Source organism: Acinonyx jubatus, chromosome D3 (genome assembly GCF_027475565.1).
Source record: "Acinonyx jubatus isolate Ajub_Pintada_27869175 chromosome D3, VMU_Ajub_asm_v1.0, whole genome shotgun sequence".
Lineage (NCBI taxonomy): Eukaryota > Metazoa > Chordata > Mammalia > Carnivora > Felidae > Acinonyx > Acinonyx jubatus.
Genome location: NC_069392.1, coordinates 8533539 through 8556631, shown reverse-complemented (window position 1 = coordinate 8556631; position 23093 = coordinate 8533539). Strand labels below are relative to the sequence as shown.

Here is a 23093-nt window from a genome sequence, read left to right as displayed (position 1 = left end):
CTAGAATTGTAATTCTCTCTCTCTCCCCTCCCCCTCTTTGGTCTCATGTTTTAAAATGGTATTTATGCACTCTTGTTAGTAATTATCTCACTCATGGTTTCTTTGCCAAGTAACAGAGATCCCATTGGTAATAACTAGTATTTATGTTATAGTGCACATTTGTGTTCATTTTGATGAATAAATAGTAGAATCATACATCTTCCAGCCATAAGGGGACTTTCTGAATTATTAATAGTTTCTCAACAATATAGATGAGTGAGATTCAGTTTAAGCTTTCTATTCCTTTAGGAATCATTTGTTAGGGGGCGCTTGGCTGGCTGGCTTAGTCGGTTAAGTGTCAGACTTCGGCTCAGGTCATGATCTTGTGGTTCGTGAGTTTGAGCCCCGCATCAGGTTCTGTGCTGGCAGCTTGGAGCCTAGAGCCTGCTTCCAATTCTGTCTCCTTTTCTCTCTACCCCTCCCCCATTCATTCTCTCTCTCTCTCTCTCTCTCTCTCTCTCTCTTTCTCTCTCTCCTCCCCCCACTCTCTCGAAAATAAACAAACATTAAAAAAAATTTTTAAGGAATCATTTCTTAGAAAGTAGGAATGCAAACCCAGTATTATAAGGTTTTCTACAAAGTATGCTGCTCAAGCTACTTCCTACATAAACTGAGAGAGGTGCCCATTTTTGTAATGAGTTTGAATATATGTGGCCTTGGGCTGGTTACACTAGCTTCCCAGTCTAGGAAGCCCCCATGGGCAGCAGCCTGCAGCATTTCCTCCTCCTGTGTTGGGCAGTGGTTAGAGCACGGGCTTTACAGCCAAGGGCCTGAGTGGGGATCCTTACTGCCACTTCTGGTCATGTGGCCTTGGGTGAGTCATTTAATCTCTCAGTGCCTCAGTGCTTCCCTTGGATAAAACAGGGATGATGACATCTACAGCAGTGAATGCTGGGAGATTAAAATTAAAAGCTAATACATGGAAAGACCTGAGACCTAGACCGATAATAGCTGTGCAATAAATATGATGCATTATTACTATTTTGTGACTATTTCCTGCCACCGAATCCAGGTAGCACTAAATGAATGGTATGAAACAGTTAAAGGAAAAACAAAAAACAAAAAACACCTTCATGCCCCTCCTCCCCTGACCTGCCCCCGTCGCCATCATGTACTTGATAACCAGACGTAGAATTCGTTTGTGAAAAGCACTGTTACAAAATTCCACTCCGCGAATATCCACAGGCTTCCTGTAAGTAACACCAAGCTAACCAGGAAACTGTGATTTTAATACAGTCTCAGCAAATCAGTTATAAATTAATCTTTTTAGCATTTTTAATCTTTTAAATTATTTTTGAGGCATAATATATGTAAATCATTTTCTAAAACTACAGACACCAGAAGGGTTAAAGTAAATCTTCCCTTCACCCCAACCCCCCAGATGAAGCTGTTCCTGGTTTTGGGGTACCGTTCAGGGATATGCCATATACACACACCAGCATGTATGAGTATACATCTCCTTTTTTTTTTTTTTAACACAAATGGCACTGAAACATTGTTTTCATTACTTAACCATATACTGTAGACACCCCATATTAGCATGTTGTAGAACTAACTCATTCTTTCATCTCAACCGTTGATCCTAATTTTTCAAAAAGCTTATTAGAAGAACATTCTTCCTTTTTTGGAAATAGGGAATTGTGAAGTCAGGAGTAACAATAGAAAAATGTGGGGGGTGGGGAGCCTTATCACGACCCAATTAAGAGGACCTGTTTTATGCCAGCAGAACTGACAGTATTTACCTAGAGACATTTGTTCTTGTAACAAGCCACGTTTGTTCCCAACCCTGGTTCCTCAAGTACGGTTGAGGAATGTCTACTGAATTGTTGCCAGAAGAGGGAAATGAGCTCAATGGGCCTCACACAGCCCTGTGATTGTGCCAGAAGGAAGAGGCAGGGGCCACACTCTTGAAATCAAGCCAGGGCTGGACCTTGAGGGCTAGTAGGCCTGCCATGAGCGGCGGCTCGCTCAGTGCTGGTTCCTTAGCTGCCCAGTGTTCATGTAGCCTGGGGGGCGAGTGTGGGTGTTTTCCACTCCACGGTAGCTAATGGTCATGCGTGGGACTGAAAAGTCGTTTTCAAGGATAGAAAAGGATAGACAATGTAAGGTCCCCTAAGCTACCATTTTCTTCCCCAGAGACAAGGAATCCCTCATTCTGCACGTTTATAAGGATAAGTTGATCTTTTTTTTCCGTACACACTAATTTTTTGCACACTTCTACGTCTTGCTTTATGTGAGTCTACTAATAATAGGTCTTGGGGATCCTCCTATATTATGTGTACATGTTGCTGCCTTACGCATTTTAAGAACTGCACAGTATTCCTTTACATAGCTTTCCTTTTCTTAACCAGCTGCCCATGAATGGACTTGTAGGTTGTTTGCTACTATAAATAATGCTAGAATAAATATCGTTGCCAGTACTGAGGTGTGCACGTGTTCAAATCAGGTGCTGTGTGTTGAATATATTCCATGAAATCAAATTGTGAATCAAAAGGGAAGTTGATTTTTTTTAAATTCTTCTTAACTCCTCACTCTGGAAAGATGTCAAATGCATACACAAGTAGACAGAAGAGCACTGAAGTCCTCGGTCATCACCACCTCGCCCCATCGGTCACCAACTGAGAGCTGAGCTTATATCATCTTCCCTCCCCAACACGATCGTTGTGAAAGATGCCCTACATATCACTGTATCTATATGTATTTCAGTTTGTACCTCTGAAAGATGGTTTTCAAAACCATAACTATAACACCATTATCCTACCTAGTATCTAGTCAGCATTCAAATACTGAAATCCATGAGTTCATAATGATATGAAAATCTCAAGGATTGCACAACGTTCATACTCTGATTCTGTCCTGCCTTCTTTATTTGTCACCTAGAATGTGTCTCTGCTGGGGACGCCTGGGTGGCTCGGTTGGTCTTGATTTCAGCTCAGGTCGTGATCTCATGGTTTCTGGGTTTGAGTCCGTTAGGCTCTGTGCTGACAGAGTAGAGTCTGTCTGGGATTCAGTCTCCCTCTCTCTCTGCCTCTACCCTGCTCTCTGTCTCTCTCTTTCTCTCTCAAAAATAAAAAAATAAACATTAAAAAAAAAAAAAGTCTCTGCCAAGAAACTTCCCTTCACCTGCTACTTGATTACCCTGAATTATAATATGTACAGGAAAGTCAGGACATATGCTCGGCTCTTCCCTTTTACTAACTTTGAAAACAAATGCATCCCCCAGCATCCTCTCACAGGTGACCTGTGAGTTAGGATTTTGTTTTGTTTTGCTCTGTTTCCATATCATGATGAACCCTTGGAATTCAGAGTATTTGAAATGTTTCAGTCTGTCGTAATTAATAATTTTGCTCATGTTCACAGTCACCATCCTTAGCCAATCAGAACCTCTTCACGTTCCCTGCGTCCTTTTTTTTTACCCCGTGTCCTTTTGACATGACTCTCCTAGTCGGTGTCTTCGCCTTCCACTCTGATAAGAGGTTCTAGGTGCATCTTGAGGTTGTCTCCATCTCTCCAGAGAGCTATGACTCCCTTCAGAGGGAAGTGGCATTTAGTCTGGGTAATAAGGTCGATGTTCACTGCCACCGACCTGTTAGTGTCTAGGGCTTTTCAGTGAATAAAGCCAGGATATACATATTTTCAAAGAGAAAATAAGTCATTAGTTTTTGCTGATATTTCCCATCGTTATTTAGGATTACACAACTTTACTTTGATTTTACATTGTTATATCTCTTAAATAGTGAAAATCTTCGCTCCTAGCAATAGTAACATAATTATTTGCTTCATCCTATAGTACATATAATGGTTTCAGAATAACACTATATGAATATTATTAACATTATGACTCCTCTAATTTTTTTCCTAAAGTTCTTTTTGTCCTTAGTGTCATTTCTAGTCCTTCCAGGTGCTGTTTTAAAGTCACCTGAGATGATTCTTTTTAAGTTCTATTTATTTAATTTTGCTTTTGTGCGTAAGGATAAAATATTTACATGGGCCCAAAGTCAAGTACATGGAGCAAGGTATATTCAAAGAAGTCTAGCTTCTCTCCCTGCCCTCTCCATCCTGTCCTTACCTCACTCTGTGTATCCTAAGTGCGTGTGCATGTGTGTGTGCACGTGTGTGCATGTCGAATATAAGGAACGCATCTGTATATTCCTAGGCCCCCTTTTTCTTACAGAATGGAGGAATGTCACACACTTGACTACGTCTTGCATTTTTCCTTAACAGTTTCTCGTGGAGACCATTCCATGGCAGTATTTGAGTTCTTCTTGCCCTTTTCCAGCTTCACGATGCTCCAGGGCGGGGTGTACCATAGCTCATTCGACCAGGTCTCCACCAGTGGCCACTGGGGCAGTTCCTACCCCGTGCTCTCACGGCTGTGGTAAGCAACTGGCATATACACCTTTCCATGTCGCTGGCCCGGTGTCGTCGGGATGGTCCAGAGGAGAGGTATTGCTGGGTCAACGGGCAAATCTACATGCTTTTTGTTAGGTTTGCTATATTCACTTGCCCGCCTGCCTTCCAGCAGCAGCGTTTGAGGGCAGTACACTGGTCATTTGAAATGCACGTTTGCAAGACAGTGGCACCCAGTTTGGTAGCCCTGTGTGTTACAGATGTCCTTGCTTGACCCTTGAGCCCCTGGCTAGTAACTGGCCACAGGAGTTAGACGCGGGGCCTCACTGAAGGGATGGAACTGTGCTGAGTTAGAACCAGGAACCAGGGCCATTCTGATGCCAAGTCTCCCCTTGGTCTTTTCATTTCTTCTGTGTTCTTGTAAGTCATTTCTTTAAATTTATGACCACCTGGCTGTTGTGTCAGACATCGAGTCTCAATAACCTGTCAGTAAGTGTCTTCTGATTACCAGTCAACACACCCTCAGCTCCCCCCTTCAAAGATAAATATTTATTAAATGCTGATATGTCCTGAGTGGACACTAGAGGTACCAGAACAAGCTCTTAGCCCTTCCTGGGCTCCAGGGTTATTTCTACAAGGGCGAAGCTGGAAATGATTAGGAAAATACAGGGCCTCCCACAGGTGATGTGGATGGGAATTTCAGGCTGAGGAAGGGATGCATCCCTGGGCTCAGGTATCCCTTTTCCTCTCAGATCTACTTGGGGAGGCTCCGTTGCTCACAGTTAAATATTCCCCCAACTTTTTAGATGTAGATAATCCAAACCTGTTGTTGTGGACACTTGAGACAGAACAGTTGCCTCTCTAACTTGCTCCCTACCCTCTCCTGGTATATAGAGCCCAAGTTGAATGGAATTAACCCATTCCTTGGCAGAGACATTGGTTTAACAATGGTCAGCCCCCGGGCACCTGGGTGACTCAGTCGGTTAAGCTTCTGACTTCAGCTCAGGTCATGATCTCACGGCTCGTGGGTTCGAGCCTCGCGTCGGGCTCTGTGCTGACAGCTCTGAGCCTGGAGCCTGCTTCGGATTTTGTGTCTCCCTCTCTCTCTGTCCCTCCCCACTCGCACTCTGTCTCTCTTTCTCTCAAAAATAAACATTAAAAAAAAAAAAAAAAGAAAGAAAACAATGGTCAGTCTAGCCGACACCCCCTAGCATACAGTATTCCCCTGGCTAGAGTGTATTTTGAGGTGGAAAGATAATCCAGATTGATCTAATCATAACAAAGGGAAGCCCAGGACCATCCTTTGGTTGGGGGTTGGGGGCAGCACCAAGAAGGCCCTCTCCTCTAGAAGTTATGGTATGCCAGTGTGAAGCCTAGAACTGCTACGTTTTACAACAAGGGAGGAAACTAGTCTGAGGACAAAACCAATCCCAGGGAAATAGCAGGGCCAAGAGAACAGCAGAGATACTGCCAAAGCCTTGATCAGACCATACCTGAAACCTATCCTACCATTGGACTTCCAATAAAGAAACACATTTCCTTTATTATATAGGTTAGTTTTCTGTTACATATAGCCAAAATGGACTTCTTACTGAGTGAGCGATAGGAAGAAAAGCAGCTTCTCAACAAAATGGTTTAAGATTACTACCAAATATCAACAGTTCTATCATTCAAGTACCTATATCCTTGTGTTTCGCGGGAGAAGTCTTCACAGATCGCCTTTGTGCTCCAGCCTAGCCCACACCATCTGGCTGCAGATGGGGTGGACTTGTAGGAGAGGTAGCTTTCGTGTGCTCATTTCCCCCCTGCTTCCTTCCCTAACTGCTAGAAGTAACAACCAGCAGAGGAGTGAATTCCCCCACACTTATAGGAAGTCACATTCAAGTGCTTTTGTAATCCCTGTAGATGAGCATTCACAGCCTAAAGTTGGAGGGGTGGGGGGAGGATGTGGAGAAGGAATGGTGTTGCCGGCATAAGTGGGGTGATGCCCACGTTCTGTTTGGTGTAAAACCCGGTGCCTGTCCTGACGTTGGCCCTATACCTCCCACCTTACAGTGACGCCAGGCCCCGCGCTGAGCCCTGTCCCTGCGTCGGCTCATTCAGTCTTCCCAAGCACAAGGTAGGTACTCTGATCCCCATTTTACTGAATAATGAGGAAGCGAAGGCAGATGGCTATTCCTAAGGCAAACGAAACGTTTTTAAAATTAAATGTTAGCCCAGCACACAGTAGGCACTCCAGAAATATTTGTCAAGTGAATGAATGTTGTGTATTTTACTGAGATTGCAAAAGCTGAGACCTCATTAGTACCGTTATTTATGGCAGCTACTCTGCTCTAAGCCCTGGGGAGACAGGGGTCCTGCCCTCATGGGACTCAGTCTAGTGGGAGAGACAGGCAGTAAGCCAAGAATTAAACATTGTGGGTAGGTGTGCATGAGGCAATCACCTGGGGCGACCTGGTCTGGGGTTGTTGGAGGACCCCGCCTAAGGAAATGCCATTACATTACGGGAGCCTGAGAAGGAGCAGCCGGACCCAGCCGGTGGGCCCAGCGTTTCAGAAAGAACATCAGGTGTGCCAGCCCTGAGGGAGGAGGCTGAGAGACAGTCCAGGCCAGCACAGCAGGAGCAAAGGCGTGTGGGCCGGGTGTAGAGCAGCAGGGTCCAGATAGACAGGGTCTCCTTGGCCACAGGTAGCATTTCAATCCCAAGAGCAAGGGGAAGCCAAGGAAGGTTCCTGAGCTTTGTGATTCAAGAAAACAAGTACTTTATTCCTTAACCTGGTGGTAAAGACATGGGTATTCCGCATAATTGTTTGAGTGTCTGTGATATTTCTTAACAAAGCAGTGAGATTATGTAAAAATGCTCTCGGTACTGCGGGGAACAGGTCTGAGGAAGACAAGAGTGGAAGTGGAGAGACTATTACAGCAAGAGACAGTGGTGACAAGGCCCAGGGTAGTTGCAGTAAAGACCAGAGAGGATGTACCCCGGCGACATCAGGAGGCGGAATCATGGTGCTTCGAGTCGGTCACCAGGTGGGGGGGTAGGGAAGAATCAAGATCCTTTTCTAACATGAAAAGTCCACATGCCTAACGAGTAAGAAGTTCTGTTTTCATTCTAAAGACAACAGGCAGTGAAGCATGGTGCTGGCTAGTGGGAATTTGGGGACAGACACAAGTGGTTTCCAATCCACCAGCAGTGACATTAGGCAAGTCAGTCAGCCTCTCTGAACCTCCGTTTCTTTCCTTAAAAGAGATATTCAGCGGATGTGAGGATTAAGTAAGGGCGGGCACATTAAGCATTTCCTCACACGGGGCCAGGCGTCTGTGAAACAGCCAGTCAGTGGAAGGGCTCTGTTCGGTTGTTGGGAAAACCTAGAGAGACCTCGAACACCCAAGCTGGCAGCAGGATCTGGGTTGGATCCCAGGTCACCTAGTTCAGCCTCCAGTTCTCCTATTGGGTGCCAGTGGAATCCCCTACAGTGCTTGACAGGAATGCAGAGTTGCAGCCTCACCTCCAGAGATTCTGATTTGGAAGTTGGGGCCCGGTAATGTGCGGTTTTACGGAGTTCGGTATCACGGCGGTGCAGACACCGGGTTCGTGGATCACACCTGGCATTCACATTGCACCAGCCCCCACTGTAATGAAACACACAGATACTCCCCAACCCCCCTGCCCGGGTGGCAATAAAAAGAGGCCTGGGGCGTCTGGGTGGCTTAGTCGGTTAAGTGTCTGACTCTTGATTTCGGCTCAGGGCATGACCTCATGGTTCATGAGATTGAGACCCCCACGTTGGGCTTTGCACCGGCAGCACGGAGCCTGCTTGGGATATTCTCTCTCTCTCTCTCTCTCTCTCTCTCTCTCCCTCCCTCCCTCCCTCTCTCTTTCTCTCAAAATAAATAAGCGAACAAAACAAAAAAGGCCTGACATCTCTACCTCTGTTAGTTGGCATTCTTCAGTGACAGTGACAGGAACACCAATCAAACTGGCTGCGGCAAAAAGGGAATTTATTGGCTTGTGGAAACTCACAGGTGCAGGGTAGCTCCGAGCACAGCAGGATGCAGCCCCCCGTTTAGCCATCAGATAGATGCCTCTGCTCTTGTCTGTGTTGGCCTAACACCCAAGCAGGCCTTCTCCACATGACGCCCCCCAGGTCCACGCTCACCCGTCCTTGCAAATGGCAGTCCCAACAGCAGAACTGTCGGCAAAGAGTCCCCGCCGGAGGCTCCTGTGGAGCCCCACTGGCCTGGTTGGGTCAGCCACTCTGGAGCCACTTGGACTGGAATTAGGGGACAGCTGGCATTCCCAGGAGAAGGGACACAGATGCCGAGCAGGGAAAAACTAGAGATGGCCACCACACTCCAAAGGAGAGCTCTGAGGAGAAATATGCATAAACACAATGATCTCTCACAGGCGTGAGCCCCCTCTTGCTGGAGATGATCCGGGCTATGGCCAGAGAGCATTTGTAAGGGGCTACCCCAAGAAGAGAAATTTTCTTCCAAATAGTTATGCCTCTAGACCTCAGCTCCCACAGTGTCCTTCTTCCACCTTTTCCTAACCCAGGAGACCCAGCTGAAATCTCACTTTGCCCAAGAAGCCTCCTCCCCCAGCTGCCCTGTGGCCTTGAGGTCTTCCTCGTCTCCTGTGGACAGGGGGCTCAGGTCCTGCCCTGCCACTTCGTAGCTGGGTGACCTTAAACGAGTGACTTCATCCTCTGAGCCTTGTCAGTCTCATCTGTATAGTACCTGGCATTTTCTCAGAGTTCTCTCTGCACTTCCTCAACCATCATACACTTTCTAGCTGGGCACACGGTGCCCTGAATAACAGCCACATTTCCCGTGTTCCCTTGCAGCTAAGTGTCCTGGGAGGAAGGGCTCCCCATGGGGTGGGGACAGCAGTTTCAGAGGCTGCTCTGAAGAGACAGCCTGGCGAGCATCAATTGTCTCTTCCAGGTCTACACCCTCCTCAGGCCTGCTGCTGGAAACACGGATGGTGCCATCTTTGACCAGGAGGAAGGCCCTGGGAGTGCTCTGTGGAACGGAGGCACCCTACCTGCCCTGGAACTCATGCCTCCGGCCTTTGGCATGAAGACAACTTGTGGTTTGTTTAAACCACTTGTGATTCGGGGACTTCTGCTACAGCAGAACCTCGCCTGAACCCATCAGGGTCCCTGCCTCCCAGGGGCTGACGTGGAGACTAAATGAGAGAGGATGTGCTCGGCGTGCCCGGCCCAGGGCCTGATGGGCAGTAGGCGCTCCCTCGATGTGCGTGGCTGCTCTTTTCTCCCAGTGTGGTTACTCCTGTCCACTCCCTTCTGCCTCACATTTGAATGGCTTGTTCACAGTCTGCCTCCTGCACTAAGGCCACGCACCTTCACGGCAGGGACTTTGTCTTCCGTCTGTCTCCCTCTGGCCTGGGTTCCTTGGATGCAAACAGTGGAAACCAGCTGAGGCTCACTGCGGCAGCTTGCTGGGAGACCGCCAGGCACCCACAGGACGGCAGGGGCGGCCGACACCGAGGCAGGGCACTGACGGGCACCAGCAGCCGCATGTCCCACCCTGATGTGAGCAGATGCCAACTGGCCGCCGTCTCCCTGTGCGTCTCCCACTGGCTCCATCTGGGTCACATGCCCACCTCTCAGCTAGAAGGTAGGGACGCCTTGGTGAACACTCCCACTGGACTGGACCCAACGGGGGTAAATGCGTTCCCCAAACGGAAAGAGGACGCTGTTACCAAGAGAAAGCGAAATGGCCTCTGAGCAGCAAATGCCCAAGTATGAATGGGGTCTGTATGCTCCTGGAAGTGAGGAACAAAGACCCTGCCCCAAACAAGAGTCACCTCTCAAAAATGGGCATCTGTACATGGCTGCCCCTGGTGAGGGGGTCGGTGACTCGGCTGCAGCCGCATCAGAGCCCAGGTGCTTTCCACCCCTGGCCCTGCCCTCAGGCTTCGAGCAGGAGCTGCAGACCTGACGAGGAAGGCGAGAGGAAGGCCACTCCTGGGAGGAGGACACTTCCTCAGACAATCCCCCGGGGTCTCGGCGGCCAGGGCATGGCATCACACGCCCTTTCCGGAAACATAATGGCAAGGAGGGATGGGTTTAGACTAATCTCCCGGGTGCAGAGAAGGTGGGGAGAGTCTATCCCAGTTCTGCTCTGGGCCGATGTGGGACCCATCTGGTCGAACCTTCTCCAGCTGGCCAGGAAGGCTGAACCACATTGTTGAGTAGTTGCCGTGAGTAACCAGCAGGTGGAACAAGGCTGTGCTGCTGGATCCTTTAGTTTGAGGTTCTGCTCGTCCACGTGAGAGTCAGAAAATACTTCCAGGGTCCTCTGCTCACCTCTCCCCAACGTTAAGCCTCACCGACATCAATAGGCAGGAAAGATTCCAGAGAACTGTTGAACTGACCCCACAAACATCAGCACCCACTGCTCCTGCCGCAGGCAGGGAAGGAGTCCATTGAGAAGCCTGCACGGAGCAGCTTCCTGTTCCAGCTCTGCCACTTACCCGCTGTGTGGCCTTGTAGTTAACTGTCAGGGTCTGGCCTCTCCATGATGTGGGGACTGGATGCTCAGCACGTCTCGGTCTGAGGTTCTTACATTCCAGGTACCATCTAGGCTGGGGGCTGTGTGTGGGCCCTGCCAGCCCTCCCCCTGTTGTCCCACCTCTTGGCTCCCTTTCATGAGCAGCCATTGTCCCGTGAGCGGTTCCTGTGTCTCCCCTCCATGTCCCTCCTCCGCACCATCCCTTCCTGTCCAGCCCATTCCCATCAGCTTCTGACCCGCTCACACTTCTGTCTTCCTGGACCACTGGCTCCCTGGCCTCCAGGACCCACATGCCGTTGTCTTTCCCTTTGACCTCTGCTTACTCTTTGTGGTCCCTCTATAGGCTCTTCCTCGCCTGCTTGACCTCTAGCTCAGCCCTGGACCCTTTGTCTACACCCCACGAAGGAGGAGGATCTCAGCCTGGTCCAGGGTTTTCAAGACCAGCTATGCGCCGATGATCTTCTCAAAGAAAAACTCCATGTGTTTCTCTACATTCCATACTTTTGTTTCAACGAATGTGTGGGTTTTCCACACCCAGGAGTTGGACACTAACTGCCTGGAGTTAGCACAGACCTCACAGCTTAAGTGCTCAGTCCCACAAGACCCCACCCCCACCCCCACCCCCACCCCCGCCACTTCAGACACCAATCGCATAGGTTGTCACCTATGTCCCTCTTATAAATCAGAGGTTCCCGTGACCCCTCCTCAGTTTTGATAATTTGCTAGGATGGTTCACAGAGCTCAGGAAAATAGTTTACTTATAATTTAGGATTTATTCTAGAAGGACCCAACTTACAAACAGCCAGGCGGAAGCGATGCATAGGGCAAGGTATTGGGGGGTGGCATAGAGAACTTCATGCCCCCTCCAGGGACGCCAACTTCCCAGCACCTCCACGTGGTCACCAACCAGGAAGCTCTCTGCCTTGTCTTCCACTTAGAGTTTTTCACAGAGATTCCATTATGCAGGCACCGTCGATTCCGTTGATTCCGTCACTGGCTACTGGTGACTAAGGCAGCCCCCACCTCCTCTCCCCTCCCCTGGGGCTGGGTGGGGTGGGAGGATGGGGGCGGGGGGGGGGTGGTAGAGGTGGGACTGAAAGTTCTAACCCCTGGCAACCGGCCCCCCATCCTTAGGAGCTCGCAAATATTCTAAGGTGTTCCCTGTGCTCTTACCACTTGGGATATTACAAGGGTTTTAGGAGCTCTGGCCCGGAGCCGTGGATGAAGACCAAAATGTCTGTTTCTTCTATCACAACATCACACCCCAAAACTCTCTGCCGAGTTCCAGACTCAAATCCTACTGCCCACATGACGCCTCCACTTTGACAGTTCAAACCAAACATTATCACAAACAGCTGGGATCTCCCTTCTCAGGGTTTTTCATCTCGGGGATGGCACCACAGGGTATCTGACGCGTCTTCCTCCCCCTCCACGTCCAGTCCACACACTTCTCGTATCTGCTCTACCTCCCGAGTCCACACCCGCTTTTCCTTTCCCACTCCCAGCATACTAGTCCAAACCATTCTCTGGCCTGCACTCCCACTCCTGCCTTCCCTAAGATCTACTCCGTACCCAGCAACCAGAGTTAACTGCAGTGAAAGCAAACTCTATCAATGGGCGAAAGAATAAAAATATATATGGCTGCAGCCACGCAATGGATGTTCAGCCACAACGGGAACGAGATACTGATACATACTTGAACATGAAGGAGCCTCAAAAACATGCTGAGTGAAATAAGCCAGTCATGAAAGGCTACGTATTGTATGATTCCATGTATAAAAATGTCCAAAATAGGCAAATCTATAGGGATGGAAAGCAAGTCAGTGGGTGCTTTGGGCTGTAGAGGAGTTGCGAATGGAGACCAACCGCTTAATGGGTACAGGGTTCCCTTTTAGGATAATGGAGGGGCGCATGGGTGGCTCAGTCAGTTAGGCATCCGACTTTGGCTCAGGTCATGATCTCGCGGTCTGCAGGTTCGAGCCCCGCGTCGGGCTGTGTGCTGACAGCTCAGAGCCTGGAGCCTGTTTCAGATTCTGTGTCTCCCTCTCTCTCTGACCTTCCCCCATTCATGCTGTGTCTCTCTCTGTCTCAAAAATGAATAAACGTTAAAAAAAATTTTTTAGGGGCGCCTGGGTGGCTCAGTAGGTTAAGCGGCCAACTTCGGCTCAGGTCATGATCTCACAGTCGGTGAGTTCGAGCCCCGCGTCGGGCTCTGTGCTGACGGCTCAGAGCCTGGAGCCTGTTTCAGATTCTGTGTCTCCCTCTCTCTGACCCTCCCCTGTTCATGCTCTGTCTCTCTCTGTCTCAAATATTAAAAAAAATAAAATAAAAAATAAATTAAAAAAAAAATTTTTTTTAAAAAGATAATGGAAAAGTTCTGGAACTGAGCAGTGCTAAAGGTTGAACAACATTGTGAATGGAGCAAATGCCCCTGATGGTATACTCTGTAATGGTTAAAGTGGTAAAGTTTTTGTTATGTGTATTTGACAATAATTTAAAAAAAAATCAAACTATGTCCCTCCCCTGCTTAAAATTCCCATGGCTTCTTGCACTTTACATGAATCCAGCACTTCCTATTGGCCTCTGCTCCCCTCTCTGACCTACTCTCTTTCCCTCCTACCATGTTTGGATAATTCTGGCCTCCTTTCGGTTTCTCACCAGGCCAAGCTCTCTCCCACCTCAGGCCCTTTGCACATACTGTTCCTACTGCTAGGAAGGCTTTCCCCTCCCTTCACGATTGGCTCCACCTCAGTTTTCAGTATTAATTTCAATGCCACAGAGAGGCCTTCCCCAACCACCCTACCTTGGTGGGACCTCACCTCTATCCCCACCACTCTAATTGTCTGCCATAACCGCCTGGCCATTTCTTTCATAACCATCATTGGGCCTTTGTGTGCATTCCTATGGAGAGTGAGTTCCATGAGAGGAGGTGGGACCTGTCCATCTTGTTCATCTCTGTTCTCAGTGCCTGGCATGTGGTTGGCCCTCACAGGCTTATTTCCTTAATTAATGAAAGATCACCCGGCTATCAAGGGAAAGGATGGAGGCAGGACTTAAACCCAGGTCTCTTTGACGCCAACTTCTATGCTCTTTCTACTCCTCCACATGATTCTCAACTATGTATGATGCAGAAGCTTGAACCAAGTATCAGAGAAGGGGATCAGAGTTAGCTATGACCTTTTAAAACAACATTTTTTTGAGAGAGAGAGAGCACAAGCAGGGGAGAAGGGGAGAGAGAGAGACAGAGAGAAAATCCCAAGCAGGCTCCATGCTGTTAGCCCAGAGCCCAACACAGGGCTGTTTCATGAACCCCGAGATCATGACCTGAGCCAAAATCAGGAGTCGGACACTTACCTGACTGAGGCACCCAGGGGTCCCTAGCCCTGACCTGATAATGTAGCTACATTATTGTGTCTAGGAATGCAAGACTTGTGTGGCTGTCACTGCCATAGATGAATCCTACCTGCTGGCAAGACAGCCTCTGGACCCAGACGCAGAGCTCTGGGAAATCCAAACAGGGCCCCTGCCGAGGTCTCATGGACCTTCCTCTCCTCCTTTCTGTTTTCTCACATTCTCCTGGAGTCGGGACCTGGGTTTTGCCCTAGGAAGGGAAGTGGTCAACTGCAGCAGCTGAAGACACTGGCCTGGAGGAACCAAAACCGGCCGAGCCAGCCCTCTCTCTTCCCAGTGGGTAAAGCCGGAACTGGCCAATGCCTCGGCCCAGTGCCAGCCAGCCCAGGGCACAAGCAGACCCAGACCCAGGGGCTGTGTTTTGACCTTCCTCAGAATGCCCCATGAACATCAAAAGGCAGACACCCAGTAAGCTCCTGAGACTGACAGACACATACTTGAGCAAGCTGGGCTTACTGCTTGGTATGAAATGTGACGGTGGGGCAGGGACTCCCTTGTGCAAGAGAACTGTGTTAGCGTTGCCCAAACCAAGTCCTTCCTCTAAAGCTGGAGTTCCTGGTCCTTTTTTGTGCCATGAGTCCTCCCCTCAGGGTAATGTCTTTAAATGCATAGTATAGAATACATTCCATTACAAAAGACCCATTGTCTTGAAATGCAGCTATTGAATTATTTTTTTAAATGTGATGAATATATGAAGTTATTTGCTAACACAATAAACTATGAGAACTAACAGCTGGTTTAGTTACTTCAGTAATTTTGCAGTAGTGGTGAAGGGTAAGTTATATTTTAAGGTGTCTAACTATCTTGTGATTTGGAGACATCTGTGATCTCGATGGATGACAAAGTCGTGGGTACTGCTAATACAAGTGTGATCTGTTACCTATATTCATAATGGAAGGAAATTGCTCAATTTCAGTTAGAGGTTATTGAAAATAAAGTAATTTTTTCCCATCCTAGAATACTAGCCTCTTAGACCCTTTGGAGCATAGAGGAATGTGCCCCACTCTTGCCTCCCCAACTCAAATGGGAGCTCTCTGAGGACAAAGCTGTTCCTTCATCTTATATTAAGTGTCTAGAAAAGGCCTGCCTGCCACACGGTGGGCATCCAACACCACTCTGTTGAGTCTCTTGGATTTTCTAGGTAGACAATCACATAGATTGCAGACCAGAGGTTTTCAATCTTTGTCCTTCTCGTCTCCTCTCTTGTCTCGCTGCATTAGCTGGGGTCCCGGTACAATGTTGAATAGAAGCACTGATGGTGGGCACCCTTATCTTACTATGCTCAGTATTCACTTATTAATTTATGCAGCAGAAATGTAGAACACCTACTATGTGCCAAACTCTGAGCTGGGGATAAAGATGTAACAAAATTGACATCTTTTCCTGTCCAACTGAGAAGATTGAGTAATAGAGGCATTTCTGTGGACAGAAATCTTGAGAACATTACTAAATTCTCCAGACTTGCCGACCTGTTGTCTCAGGATCCTGATTCCTAAAAGGTATGGAAATAAGTCCCTGCTGGTGGTCCCAGTCTCCAGAGCCTAGGTAAGGCTGGCAGCTGCGGGCTTCCCCAGGCCCCCTGCAGAGCTGGGCCAGGAGGCAGCACACGGGAGGGATGGAGGGATAATGAGAGATGTCTCCAGCAGGGGTCAGCCAGAAGATCAAGGCTGGGGCGAGGTTTGAGCCTTGGCTTCCTAGGGCCTGTTGAGGCCACCACCTGTCTGCACTTTGCTTGTAACTATAGGCAGGACCAATTGTTAAAGCCTATGGAAAGAGGATTGCAGCTTCCAGGTGGGCAGTAAGGTGGGGAGATACCTGATACCTGTTCTCTCCACCTCTTCCCTTCCCAGACCCTGAGGGAGTGAATGCACAGACCAGTTTAGTGCACACATCCTTTCCATTCTGTCCAGCTGGCACTGGTAGGGGAGGGGCATTTTTAACAGAACAGAAGGTTGAGGGGCGCTTGGGTGGCTCAGTCGGTTAAGTGTCCGACTTCGGTTCAGGTCATGATCTCACTGTGAGTTTGAGCCCCGTGTTGGGCTCTGTGCTGACAAAAGCCTGGAGCCTGCTTTGGATTCTGGGTCTCCCTCTCTCTCTGCCCCTTTTCCACTCATTCTCTCTCTCTCTCTCTCTCTCTCTCTCTCCCTCTCTCTCTCTCGCTGTCTCTATCTCTGTGTCTCTCAAAAAATAAAGAAAAATTTTAAAAACTTAAAAAAAAAAAGAAAGAAAGAAGAAGGTTGAAGTTTAAAATGGACCAGACTATGGCTTAGGGACCAGAATAGGAATGTTGAAACAACAAAAATGTGACTGAGAAGTCAGATCAGACTGAGATGTTTTTAAGAAAGCCTACTTACTATCCAGCAAGAGGTTGGGGGCAGGATTGGGAAGAGCAGACTCAGTGGAAGCCAATGGAAACAATACCCCTGGGGTTACAGCCCCCCCCCCAGATGTCCCCATTTTAAGCCCCAAGACCTGTGAATACAGTACCTGTTGAAAGGGTGTGATTAAGTCAAGGGTGTTGAGGATGTGCCCCATGTAATCAAGAGGGTCTTTTTAGGAGGGAAGGAGAAAGGTCAGATCTAGAGGATATGGGATGATGAAAACACAGGTCAAAGTGAAGCCACCACCTGGAAAAGGCAAGGAATGAGTTCCCCACTAGAGCCTCCAAAAGAAACACAGCCCTCCCAACACCTTGCTTGTAGCCCTATTAAGACCATTTGGACCGCTGACCTCCACAGCTGTTAAGATAACAAATTCGTGTTGTTTTAAGCCACTGGGTTTGTGGTAACCTGTTACAGCTGCAATGGGAAACTCCCAGAACTCCCAGGATTGAGACTCCTCCCACCCCCAATTAAACCAGAAGCAGGGAGGTGCGTGGGAGAGAGCCTCTGCCCAGAGGCGTTTGGGGCAAGTGGTCTTTTTTGGAAGACGGAAACTAACAGAAACCCATTCCAGAGCAGTGCCAGAATGAAGTGCGTGCAGAGTGCTGGGGAAGCCCTGGGCGGGGAGGGACGTTGGGGCTGCGCGGGAAGGTGAGTAGCAGTCAGCCTGGCCAGGGGGCTCAGCCTCCTGGCAGGAAGGCGCCCTCCTCCTTGCCAATACCAGCCCCCAGCAAGAACCCCTCGCCACTGCCAGACACAGCCCCCCCCCCCACCCCCCACGGGTGTCCCGACCACCTCAAGGTTGGCCATCCCCTGAGGGCATTCTGCCCACTCTCCAACCCCTACGTGGCAGATGCAATGCAGGGGACCCTCAAAGCCGCTCGGAGCCACCCCCAAGTAATGAGGGCAGGGGTGCTGCCAGAAGTCAGGCCCAGCTTCCCCGAGCGTGTGCGGTGGGGAGGGGAGCGTTTCCGCCCCCACTCCATCCCGCAGGAGGAAGGAAGTGGTTCCCTCCTCCCACCCCTTCCCTCAGGCTCGCCTGGGACAGGATTCTCGTGATTCGCGATTGGCTCCCACGGGCGGACCTTTGTCCATCCGCGGGACCGCGAGAGGCCCAGGCCAGGCTCGGGGCTGCGGGGCGGGAGGCGGCCGGGTGGGGGACAAGCCGGAGACCACAGGGGAGACAGGCAGGCCAGGGCAAGGGGACTGAGACACAGGCGGGAGCCAGGGACCGAGACGCGAACGGGGTGAGAGGGCGGGCGGGTCGCGAGGAGGGGCGGGTCGGAAGGGGCGGGCGAGGCGGCCCGGAGGGCGCAGAGCTCGCAGTCGCTGCGGTGGCCGCGGGCGGGAGGGGCGCAGGGTAAGTGCTCCGGCGCTGGGACGGGGGGCGCGCGGCCCCCATTCCGAGCCCTCCCAGCCGGCGCCCTCCGAGGAGCGGACCCTCATCCCCGTCGCCGCTCCCCCGCCAGCCTGCCTGGGACCCCGCCCCCAGTTGCCCTCTGTTCTAGCGTTTACCAGGGCGGACGGTCATTCCCCGGGGGACCCCTCCCCCAGCCCTTGTCCAGAGGGTACTAGAGTCAGGTGGGGAGGGGGGGCAGGAGACAGTATGCCACGCGACATGGAAGGGAAGTCCCTCTTGGCCTCAGTTACCTCCCCTTGAAAAACGGGAGCCTTGATAGCTGCCCTTTTGCACGGCGTGCTTAACGTGGGGACAGGTGCCTTCATTCATCACACGCTGAGCGCAGCAACAGGTGAGGTAAGTACCCTCCTTGTCTCCCTCTCACAGGTGAAGAAACCGACACTCGGGCCAAGCCACCAAAGGAGGCAGAGCCAGAACTCACACCCAGGTCCGTGTGAACCCCTAAATCCTTTTATTCCTCGTCCTTGCCTCTCGCTGCCCCGCCAGGGAGACTGCAGAGAGAGAAGGGGTGGTAAACGTAGTACTGGGGACCCCCGGGGGGGAGGCTGAAATGAGGGAACCTCCAGGGCAGCAAATCCTTCACCTGGAAATACTGGAAACACCTCGTGGGGCACGGTGTGCTGAGGAACAAGAAGGGTAGGCTGGGGACAGGTTAAACTCCAGGACACGGAGGTACAGCCAGCCCCCTGCAGGAACTCAGAGACCTTTACACCCCAGCCCCGCGCCTCTGCTGAGTGCAGGGGCTCCTGCAGGCTTAGCCATGGGACTCCACCTCTCCATGCCTCAGTTCCCTCGACCGTTCCATGGGGTTGAGCATGGTACTTCCCTCACAGGAGTGCTGAGAGTTAAGTGAGATGGTTGGTATAAAAGCTTAGCCCAGCCTCTGGCCCAAGGTTGCTACCGAGCTGTGTCCCCCTCCAGCCTCACCCGCCCCTCTGAAAGCGCTCCTCTGTCCTGGACACCTTTAACCTAAGGTCAGTCAGGGCCACCTGAGACCTGCAGTGTTTCTGGAAAGGCCCAACATCGGCTGGAAGCTTCTGATAAGACGAAAGCTGGCTGTGGTAACTTCTTGCCCTCTGAGTACCTGGGGTGAAGTAGGGGCAGGGTTTTGAAAATCTTTGGGCTGAGGCTCGCACAATTCCAGAGTTGCTCTGCAGCCCCCAAGCCCTCCCCATCCCTGGTTTAGAGTGAAGGAGGAAGTCCAGAGTGTTCTTGCCCCAAAACCTGGTCTTCATCTCCTCTCCAGCATGTAAGCCGGCAGCAGGTTCTACTTCTCGGCATGTTCTGAATCTGGCCATTGCTCTGCATCCCCATATCGTTTGCCTCCTCTTGGCCTCCCTGCCACCACTCTTGACCCCCAAATGTTCAGAGTTGTTTACCACGCCCTCTATGAGATCAGACCCTTGTCTCCTGCCACCGCCCCCTTACTGCAGCCACACTGACCTCCTCTTTCTTCCTTGGACTTGCTGAAGGTTTCTCTGTGGGTTTTTTTTTTGCCCTCTGAGGGCCTGTGCACGTGGTCTTCCAGCCATCTTCTTGTGACTTAACCTCTGCAATTCAGGGACCACTATGCAAGTCTCCTACTCAAGTCTTCCCCCACTATTCCACCTGCAGGAGCCACGCTGGCCTGGTCCCTTCTTGCATTACTGTTTTTCCTTCTTCGCATGCTTAGTCTTGGGTGGTGTTACCTTGCTTATGTGTTCCCCTGGTTCCTTGTCTGTCCATCCAGCTGAAGTATCAGTCTGTCAGGGCCATGGCCTTTATCTTCTTGGCTTTGGATTCCCCGGAACTCAGCACAGTGCTTGGCACATAGTGAATGTTCCAATTATATTGTACAATTGCAAGCAAGTGTGTGCAACCATTCGGGGTTCTACTTCTCATTACTTAACAGAATTCTTTCTGTATTTCGACATGACACCCCAGAGTTGTCATTGCTTCTGTCAGCCCATAGCCTTTCTCGGCTTTTCTCAAAGGCGGGGCTTGTGGGGTCTTTCCAGCTTCTAGGCATCATATCCAGCTTAGCTTGTCCACGCTGTACATGTTTTTTGCTATCAAATTATTTCTTTGAGATAATAGTTCCCAAACTGTTGTGTTCAAGTCAAGAGTATGATTATTTTGAAGGCACTTGCCACTTATCACCAGATGGCTGTTGAGGAAAAACTATGCCTGGCAATGTGTGCAAGTTTCCCTACAGCCCCACAAGCATTGAGTTTTATCACTTTTGTCTGTTTTAATGGGCAGTTCGTAGTAGGTTGAAATTTTCTGTTGCTTGAATTAGTGAACCTGGGATTTTTTTTTTTTTTTAATATATGTGCTGGTTCTATTTCCTGTCTTGTGAAGGAAGGAAATCTCCAGGCGCCTTAACTGCCCCCTTCACCTTTGCTTGTGCTAATGGTTCCATTTCAGCCCATCTCCTGAGAGCAGGTCGAGGGACCCAAGGGGCTAGAACAGGAACACACTGAGCTGAACTATGCTGGTTACAGAAGCTGTTCTGTCAGTCAACCAGCAAGAAATTCTCCAAGAGTCCCTTATGCCCCCAGCATGGTACTAAGGAGAAGAACTTTTTTTTCTAAGTCTATGTGAATACTTTTTTTTCAGAATGATCATTTTTTCCCCCAATTATAAAATCACACAGTGTGCAGTGTTATTGGAACATTGGGACAGGAAAAGATGGGGAAATAATCTAAACACGATCACTAGTGGGACTACATACATTCCTACAGGGAAGTCTTGGGCTGTCATTCCAAGGAGTGCACTTGATTTAGCACACATCGATCTAGGATAATCTGAAACACTGTATTATTTTCCTATGGCTGCTGTAACAAGTCACCACACATCTGAGCCTTCAAACAACGTAAATTTATTACCTTGCAGTGCTGAGGGCATCAGATGTACAAAATCAATCCATTGGGTCCAAATCAAGGCCTTGGCGGGGCCGCATTCCTTTTGGAGGCTCTAAAGGAGGATCTGTTTCTTTGCAACTTTTAGAGGCTGTCTGCATTCCTTGGATTGCAATCCCTTCCCTCTATCTTCAAAGCCAGTTGCATAACATCCTCAAATCTCTGGCTCCAACTTCTGGGTCTGATTCTCCTGCTCTACTCTATTCATAAAGACCCTTCTGATTACATCAGACCCACCTGGATATGGATAATCCCCGTCTTGGGATCCTTAATGTAATCGTATCTGCAAAGTCCCTTTTGCCGTGTAAAGTGACATATTCACAGGTTCTGGGGATTAGGACATGTATATCTTTGGGGGTGGGTCATCACTGAGCCTGCCACACCCTAAACGGAAATAAGCAAGATTCACGCAGTATGCGTGGGCTCACATTTGTTTAAGTTTTAAAAAAAGAGTAAATACGGGTGTGTTGGTGAAGGCCTAGAACACCACTGAAGGCCACAAAGGAGACCGGTAAGGGTGGCTGCTTCTGGGGGCATCTGGATGGTTTAGTCAGTTGAGTGTCTGATTTCAGCTCAGTCTGTGAGCACAGAGCCTGCTTCAGATCTTCTGTCCCCCTCTCTGCCCCTCCCCTACTTGCGCTCTCCCCACAATAAAAAAAAAAAAAAAAAAAAAAGTGGCTGCTTCTGGGGAGAATAGGTAGAAAGGAGGTTTTTTTGTCATATATTTTTTTGTGTTCTTTCGCTTTTTAAAGTTTATTTTGAGAGGGCGAGCAAGGGAGAGAGAAAATCCCAAGAAATCAAGAGTTGGATGCTCAACCGACTGAGCTGTCCAGGCGTTCCTATTTCCCTTTAGTATATGCATATGTCACCTACATTAAAAATAAAATTTTTTAATGTTTAATTTTGAGAGAGAGAGTGCACGTGAGTGGGGGGGGGGGAGGAGCAGAGAGAGAAGGAGACCCCGAATCCAAAGCAGGCTCCAGCTCTAGGCTCTGTGCTGTAAGCACTATAGGGCTCGAACTCAACAAACCGTGAGATCATGACCTGAGCCAAAAAGTCAGCTTAACTGCCTGAGCCACCCAGATGCCCAGAAATAAATTTTAAGAAGTAACACAAACTCACTGTAAAAGTTCAGACCTTCTAGAAGTCAGTAGAAGGAAAATACCCACACTCCCTTTTTGTCCAGCAATAACCGCTGTAAAGAGTTTGGCTGTATTTTTGCAGATGTATTTTTTAAAATGCATGCGTAGGGGCACCTGTGTGGCTCAGGCAGTTAAGTGTCTGACTCTTGATTTCAGCTCAGGCCATGATCTCATGGTTCATGGGATCAAGCCCTGCATTGGGCTCTGCGCTGACAGCACAGAACCTGCTTGGGATTTTGTCTCCCTCTCTCTCTCTGCTCCTCCCCTGCATTTGCGCGCTCGCTCTCTCTCTCTCTCTCGAATAAGTAATAATAAAATAAAAATGCATATGTAATTTTTCATGTAGATGGAGTCATACTGTATACACTATGCTGTAATATGAATTTTTAAACAATGTTTATTTTGAGAACACTTGTGCACGTGAGAGTAGGAGAGGGGCAGGAGAGAGAGGGAGAGAGATAATCTGGCAGAGCAGAGACCACTCGGGGCTCCATCCCACAAACGGTGAGATCATGACCCAAGCTGAGATTAAGAGTGAATGCTCAACCAACTGAGCCACCCAGACTCCCCTGAATTTTTTTTTATCTTACTATATTATTCACCTCTTTCCTTATCTGCATATTAAGATTTAACAACACTAGCATTTGCCACTGCTCAGATGTACCCTAACTGACTTAACCAGAACCTCATTGGTGGACATATAGATACTTTGTTGCTTTCCAAGGCATTCCCTGCACTGGAGTGTATGTCTGTGTGTCTTTTTTTTTTTTTTTTTTTTTTTTTAAGTGTAAACTGAAGTGAAAGTCACATAACATGAAATTAACCATTTTACGATTTGGTGAACATTTAGCAAAGGATCCCATGACATTTAGTGCATTCCCAATATCATGCAACTGTCACCTCTATCCAG

The 23093-nt window shown here is 49.2% G+C and overlaps 1 protein-coding gene across 8 annotated transcripts in view; it reads left to right on the top strand.

The window, feature by feature from the left end:
- The first annotated feature begins 17178 nt into the window (after positions 1-17178).
- Positions 17179-23093, top strand: part of HVCN1 (hydrogen voltage gated channel 1) — a 36763-nt gene continuing 30848 nt past the window's right edge. For 3 of the 8 annotated variants that reach the window (XM_027044309.2, XM_027044306.2, XM_053206765.1), the window contains exons 1-2: positions 17833-17968; positions 18508-18568. The gene's annotated coding sequence lies outside the window, so the exon portion shown is untranslated. Of the gene's footprint in view, positions 17373-17778; positions 17969-18037; positions 18082-18114; positions 18478-18507; positions 18569-23093 lie in introns of those variants that run through there. The other 5 variants (XM_027044307.2, XM_027044310.2, XM_015063754.3 and 2 more) reach the window with 5 other exon arrangements.